Below are 8,268 nucleotides of genomic sequence, written 5' to 3'. Positions count from 1 at the left end.
CCCTATGAAATTCATCATAGCTCTTTTGATTGGTGAAGTGTGAATCCTTTTAGCATACTTGTATCTATGATGTCTAAGTTACTTTTCTTTTATTCAATTTCTAAATATTTCAAGCTACCATTTTATTCATTGTTAAAAGTTGATGTTGTTTTTGCAAAACCTTACCTATTTTAAAGATTTGAAAATGAAAATTTGATTTAATTCCATATTTGTCCTTGGAATATAAACTTAATTATCATGATTTTAATTGCTAAACCTGAAATTTCTTTAAATTTTATCCAATTTCGGTTAACCTTGATCTGTTTATGATTTCTTGGTGAAAGTTTAATGTTATATTTTCAGGAATTTGACTCCCTTTTTGAGTTTAAAAGTGGAACTTTTATTTTTATATTGGCTTTTGTAAAAGGAAAATTTGAATAAATTACCTTTTTTTATTGTTTTTAACGTTGATGGAATGTTAGGACTCGTTATTAAAGGCGTCTAATAACTTGTCCTGCACTTATCGATGAATGATTTTTGTTTAAAACTTGTCTTTGACTTGGAAAGTTAGCGTTCTTGTGTGCACGACAAGAGCAATTTCGTTCCATGAATGAGACTTATACTTTTGAAGACCCTTCGTTAATGTTTTTGAAAGTATTCTGATCTTTGATTTATACAAATGGTTTGCCTTCTGACCTTATCTTTGATTTGGAATGTGATGTTCTTGAATACGTAACGAGAGCACTTCCGTTCCTTTGATGAGAATCTGGTTCTGTCGGGAAATTTTATTTGAAACTTTTGAAAGAATTTTTAATTCTTACGATAAGTAACCTTTTAAATGTTTTGATTACCGATTCCAAAGTTCCAGTTTTGTTTTATATAACCTTTCATTTTTACTTTCAAGTTTCGAGGACGAAACTTTTAAAAAGGTGGGGTGATTGTAACACCCGCGAATTTCCTATTTGGACATTTAAAATTTATTAAACCGTTTGATTTATTTATTTCATATTTTTGAATTACTCAATTTAATAAATTTAATGTCAAGCTTGATTTTTATAAAAGTAATATATAAAAGCTCATTTTTATAAAAGTACGTATTATTAATTATATCTTTGAGTCATAATTTATACAATAATATATAGATACGTATTTTGGTCGGATAATAATAATGACAGTACTAATAATAATTTCCGTCTCAACATCCGTCTAGCTATAGACCGTCACATTTCACTTTGCACCCACTTTAATCTGGGCCAATCAAAAACCAACAACACATTCACCCACCTTCAAAATATCTACTATTATTATTATTATTATTATTATTATTATTATTATTATTATTATTATTATTATTATTATTATTATATATAGTATAGTTAGTAGTAGTACTATCCGTATGACCCACCCCCATTTCCTTTCTTCTTCCTTTTTCGTCAAACAAAGAATAACAACAAAACGCAAAGAAGAAGAATAACTCAAACGCCAACCACCATTCCGTCTCCTTCATCCCCCATTTCCTCCCTTATTTCTCAACCAAAATTCATAATTCTTGCACCATTAGCTTCCTCTCTTCTTCCTCCTCATTTCTAGGTAAGAAAGTCTTAATCTTGTTGAATTTTCGAAATGGGCATCTTTTTACAAACTCGGTTTTGTGACCCTTGTTACTCGTTTTTCTTCCCTTTAGTTGAAGACTGAGGATAGGCTCGTGTTTTGGACGTTCTTACTCTGGAATTCGCGAGGATAAGGTAACGGTGATAGGTTACTCGACAAAATGTCGAACTTTCGTCTTATGGGTCGATTTATATGCTTTTATTCAGTAAAGTTTGGTTCTTGTGTCCTTTCTCCTTCATATGTAAAGTTCCGTCTCGAATTGTTGTTGGTAAAGGCTGTTTTGGGATGGTTTTGTCCTCTGTTTTTTGACGGTCGAAATAAGGGTCGTGGAAATGTCGATTTCTTGTCCGTCTAAGTTTCGATTCTGAATGTGTACCTGTGTTTAGGCTCGGCTTATGCGTTTCATTGTCCTGTCTTAGACTGAGTCGGACTGGTTTTGGGGTGGTAAAGGAGGGTGAATAGATGTGGAGACATTAGTGTATACGTATGTATAAAACCCGTCTTAAACGTGCCTTGCGTTGGCTATGGTTACACGGTTTGGGCAGAAACTTTGAGTTTGCTTGACACGGTTTTCAGGGGCGGTGTTTGGGTTGTTTGTCACGGCTCTTGGGACTGCAATAGGCCGTTCACAGCCGTCCTTGTGGCTGCTCTTGGTTACCCTGTTTTGGGTGTTTGTTAGGGTGGTTATGGGAGTTGTTTGAGGGTCGAATGGTGGTTGTTTTGGGTAGTAAGTGGGACTGTTTTCATACGCTAAAATGGGCTAGTTCGGGACGGCAAAAATGAGTTTGTTTGGGCAGAATTTGGTTGTTTGTATACATGAACCTAAAGTATTATTATCCGTCTTGTTCATGCTTGGAAATTTGTGTCGAATTGTGTCATGAAATGGCTGTTTTTGGGTTGTGTATGTGGCTGGTTGTGAGGCCGTGTATGGCTGACTGTTGGGCCGCGAATAGGGCTGCCCAAATGGTCTTTGAGTCGTGTGTGGTAATCGGTGTTGGTGCGAATTACGTAAGTTGGAAACATTTAAATTTTCCTACTCGTGTTTTATATAATGTGACCGTTAAATATCGTGCTTTCACATATCATGTTTTATTTGTTGAATTCATTTGGTTTTATATGTTGGGCTCAATTGACTTTATGTATTGGACTCTTTTGGTCTTGTTTGTTGGGCTTCACATGGTCTAATAGTTGGATTTTAAATGACTATGTATTTGGGCCTCTCATAGCTTAGTTGTTGGATTTACAAAGGAGTCACTTGAGTTGGCCACATTTTATTCCGTAATTTCATATAACATAAATTATTCATTGTCACTCATTATATTTTATTTAACCGGCATGATAAACCATAAAATGAAATATTTATTTGCATAAGACACGTATGGGATATTTATTATTAAATAATTATTTGTGAAGGGTCATATTCTTGATAATGCCTTGTATTGTTCTATTGTGAGAGTCTTGGTCCTATCGGATACTAGGGGTGAGCTATAAGCCCTCTAGTTGCGATATGATCGTTGGGATTAATGTTCCCGTCTGTACTCATGGTGAGATGCAAGCCATGAGTATGAATGTGACATTAAGGGTCCCGTATCATATGATGTTTGCATGATCATTCTTACTCTTATTGTGACTCAAGTGTGACATTTTACATTGTCGGGAAATTTTATTTGAAACTTTTGAAAGAATTTTTAATTCTTACGATAAGTAACCTTTTAAATGTTTTGGTTACCGATTCCAAAGTTCCAGTTTTGTTTTATATAACCTTTTTTCACGATTATCCGAGGTTAGACGAATGCTGGTTTATGGCATACAGGCACCCCCAAATGTCTTCCGTTGCTACTTAAATTTTGCGTGGTCAATTTATCTGACCCGAGGAACTTTCTATGTGATTTCCGGAGAATTTTGTTCCGGGATCCAGGAATCCCGAAAAACCGTGTATTAAACACTTCAATTTGAGCCGTTCGGGAGGTTGTACAGGACCCGGTTTCTTTTTCTCCCGGTTTTTCAATCACGCGCCCGAGGTCATTTCAGGAGTTACCTCTTCGATTCAGCCTCAAATAACGAGCATTAAGCCATTTTTCACGATTATCCGAGGTTCGACGAATGCTGGTTTATGGCATACCGGCACCCCCAAATGTCTTGCGTTGCTACTCAAATTTTGCATGGCCGCTTTAGATGACCAAGGAACTTTCTATCTCATTTCCGGTGAATTTTGTTCCAGGACCGGAATCCCGAAAAACCGTGTATTATACACTTCAATTTGAGCCGTTCGAGAGGTTGTACCGGACCGGTTTTTTTTCTCCGGTTTTTTTCAATCACGCGTCCGAGGTTATTTCAGGAGTTAACCTCTTCGATTTAGCCTCAAATAACGAGCATTAAGCCATTTTTCACGATTATTCGAGGTTCGACGAATCTTTGGTTTATGGCATACCAAGCACTCCCAAATGTCTTGCGTTGCTACTCAAATTTTGCGTGGCGCGTTATCGACCCGAGGAACTTTCTATGTCATTTCCGGTGAATTTTGTTCCGGGACCCTGGAATCCCGAAAAACCGTGTATTATACGCTTCAATTTGAGCGTTCGGGAGGTCGATCGGACCTAGTTTCTTTTTATCCCGGTTTTTCAATCACGCGTCCGAGGTCATTTCAAGAGTTAACCTATTCGTTTCAGCCCCAAATAACGAGCATTAATCCATATTTCACGATTATCCGAGGTTCGACGAATGCTGGTTTATGGCATACCGGCACCCCCAAATGTCTTCGGTTGCTACTCAAACTTTTTGTTGCCGCTTTATCTCGACTCCGAGGAACTTTTTATGTGATTTCGGAGAATTTGGTTCTGGGACCCTAGATTCCGAAAAACCGTGTATTATTACACTTCAATTTGACCCGTTCGGGAGGTTGTACGGACCGGTTTTTTTTTCTCCTCGTTTTTCAATCACGCGTCCGAGGTCATTTCGGGAGTTAACCTATTCGTTTTGACCTCAAATACTTAGCATTAAACGAGCAATAGTCCATTTTTCACGATTATCCGAGGTTCGACGAATGCTGGTTTATGGCATACCCGCACCCCCAAATGTCTTCCGTTGCTACTCAAACTTTTTGTGGCCGCTTTATCTGACCCAAGGAACTTTTTATGTGATTTCCGGAGAATTTTGTTCCGGGACCCTAGATTCCCGAAAAACCGTGTATAATACACTTCAATTTGAGCCGTTCGGAAGGTCGTACCGGACCCGGATTCTTTTTCTCCCACTTTTTCAATCACGAGCCCGAGGTCATTTCAGGAGTTAACCTATTCGATTCAGCCTCAAATAACGAGCATTAAACGAGCATTAATCCTTTTTTCACGATTATCCGAGGTTAGACGAATGCTGGTTTATGGCATACAGGCACCCCCAAATGTCTTCCGTTGCTACTCAAATTTTGCGTGGTCGCTTTATCTGACCCGAGGAACTTTCTATGTGATTTCCGGAGTATTTTGTTCCGGGATCCTATAATCCCGAAAAACCGTGTATTAAACACTTCAATTTGAGCCGTTCGGGAGGTTGTACCGGACCCGCTTTCTTTTTCTCCCGGTTTTTCAATCACGCGTCCGAGGTCATTTCTGGAGTTAACCTATTCGATTCAGCCTCAAATAACGAGCATTAATCCATTTTTCACGATTATCCGAGGTTCGAATCTTTGGTTTATGGCATACCGGCACCCCAAATGTCTTGCGTTGCTACTCAAATTTTTTGCGCGGCCGCTTTATCGACCCAAGGAACTTTCTATGTGATTTCCGGTGAATTTTGTTCCGGGACCCGGAATCCCGAAAAACCGTGTATTATACACTTCAATTTGAGCGTTCGGGTGGTCGTGCAGGAAAAGGTTTCTTTTCTCCGGTTTTTCAATCACGCGTCCAAGGTCATTTCACGAGTTAACCTATTCGATTCAGCCTCAAATAACGAGCATTAAACCACCATAAATCCATTTTTCACGATTATCCGACGTTCGACGAATGCTTGTTTAAGGAAATACCGGCACCCCCAAATGTCTTCCGTTGCTACTTAAATTTTGCGTGGCCGCTTTATCTGACCCGAGGAACTTTCTATGTGATTTCCGGAGAATTTTATTCCGGGACCCTAGAATCCCGAAAAACCGTGTATTATCTACACTTCAATTTGCGCCGTTCGGGAGGTTGTACCGGACCCGGTTTCTTTTTCTCCCGGTTTTTCAATCACGCGTCCGAGGTCATTTCAGGAGTTAACCTCTTCGATTCAGGCTCAAATAACGAGCGTTAGTCCATTTTTCACGATTATCCGAGGTTCGACGAATGCTGGTTTATGGCATACCGGCACCCCCAAATGTCTTCCGTTGCTACTCAAACTTTTCGTGGCTGCTTTATCTGACCTGAGGAACTTTTTATGTGATTTCCGGAGAATTTTGTTCCGGGATTCTAGTTTCCCGAAAAACCGTGTATTATATACACTTCAATTTGAGCCGTTCGGAAGGTCGCACCGGACCCGGATTTTTTTTCTACCAAGTTTTCAATCACGCGTCCGAGGTCATTTCAGGAGTTAACCTATTTGATTCAGCCTCAAATAACGAGCATTAAACAAGCATTAATCCTTTTTTCACGATTATCCGAGGTTAGACGAATGCTGGTTTATGGCATACAAGCACCCCCAAATGTCTTCCGTTGCTACTCAAATTTTGCGTGGTCGCTTTATCTAACCCAAGGAACTTTCTATGTGATTTCCGGAGAATTTTGTTCCAGGATCCTGGAATCCCAAAAAACCGTGTATTATACACTTCAATTTGAGCCGTTCGGAAGGTTGTACTGGCCCGGTTTCCTTTTCTCCCGGTTTTTCAATCACGCGTCCGAGGTCATTTCTGGAGGTAACCTATTCGATTCAGCCTCAAATAACGAGCATTAATCCATTTTTCACGATTATCCGAGGTTCAACGAATGCTGGTTTATGGCATATTGGCACCCCCAAATGTCTTCGGTTTCTACTCAAACTTTTTGTGGCCGCTTTATCTGACCCGAGGAACTTTTTATGTGATTACCGGAGAATTTTGTTCCGGGACCCTAGATTCCCGAAAACCGTGTATTATACACTTCAATTTGAGCCGTTCGGAAGGTCGTACCGGACCCGGATTCGTTTTCTCCCAGTTTTTCAATCACGCGTCTGAGGTCATTTCAGGAGTTAACCTATTCGATTCAGCCTCAAATAACGAGCATTAAACAAGCATTAATCCTTTTTTCACGATTATCCGAGGTTAGACGAATGCTGGTTTATGGAATACCGGCACCCCCAAATGTCTTGCGTTGCTACTCAAATTTTGCGTGGCCGCTTTATCTGACCCAAGGAACTTTCTATGTGATTTCTGGTGAATTTTGTTCCGGGACCCTGGAATCCTGAAAAACTGTGTATTATACACTTCAATTTGAGTCGTTCGGGAGGTCGTACCGGAAAAAGTTTATTTTTCTCCCGGTTTTTCAATCACGCGTCCAAGGTCATTTCACGAGTTAACCTATTCGATTCAGCCTCAAATAACGAGCATTAAACGATCATAAATCCATTTTTCACGATTATCCGAGGTTCGACGAATGCTGTTTAAGGCATACCGGCACCCCCAAATGTCTTCCGTTGCTACTCAAATTTTGCATGGCCGCTTTATCTGACCCGAGTAACTTTCTATGTGATTTTCGGAGAATTTTGTTCCGGGACCCTAGAATCCTGAAAAACCGTGTATTATACACTTCAATTTGAGCCGTTCGGGAGGTTGTACCGGACCCGGTTTCTTTTTTTCCCGGTTTTTCAATCACGCGTCCGAGGTCATTTCAGGAGTTAACCTCTTCGATTCAGCCTCAAATAACGAGCATTAATCCATTTTTCACGATTATCCGAGGTTCGACGAATGCTGGTTTATGGCATACCGGCACCCCCAAATGTCTTCCGTTGCTACTCAAACTTTTCGTGGCCGCTTTATCTGACCCGAGGAACTTTTTATGTGATTTCCGGAAAATATTGTTCCGGGACCCTAGTTTCCTGAAAAACCGTGTATTAAACACTTCAATTTGAGCCGTTGAAAAACTACTTTAAGAGCTAAGATTTTCAGTGGAGTTCCAGGAAATGCTGATGCAATGCATAACAACAGCATCCTTTTCCTTATCCCTCAATGGGAAATGTTTGGATATTTCTATGGCAAGAGAGGTCTCAGGCAGGGAGACCCTCTCTCCCCTCTTGTTTTCACTTTATGCATGGAATACCTAACAAGAACTATTAAGTATGCTACTGCTAAGTTTGAGTTCAAATTTCATCCTATGTGCAAGCAAGTACAACTGGCCAACTTGATGTTTGCAGATGATGTGCTACTTTTCTGCCATGGGGATGCCAAGTCCATTATGCTGCTTCTCCAGTCTTATTCTACATTTTCTAAAGCAACTGGACTTAAGATAAGTGCTGCAAAGTCCAATGCATATTTCAGAGGGGTGCCTGATCAGCTCAAACATGATATCCTGAGTGTGTCTGGTTTTGTAGAGGGTAAGCTACCATTTAAATATCTTGGCATGCCAATTCAAACTACTAGATTGCAAAAACAAGACTGTGAGTGTCTAGTTGAGAAAATCTGTAGTAGAATTCATGGTTATGGAACAAAAAAGTTCTCATATGCTGGGAGACTTGTTTTAGTGA

The sequence above is a fragment of the Silene latifolia genome, chromosome X (assembly GCF_048544455.1).
Source record: "Silene latifolia isolate original U9 population chromosome X, ASM4854445v1, whole genome shotgun sequence".
In the NCBI taxonomy this organism is placed as follows: Eukaryota; Viridiplantae; Streptophyta; class Magnoliopsida; order Caryophyllales; family Caryophyllaceae; genus Silene; species Silene latifolia.
The sequence above is the reverse complement of the archived record's forward strand: the minus strand, read 5'-3'. Positions refer to the sequence as shown.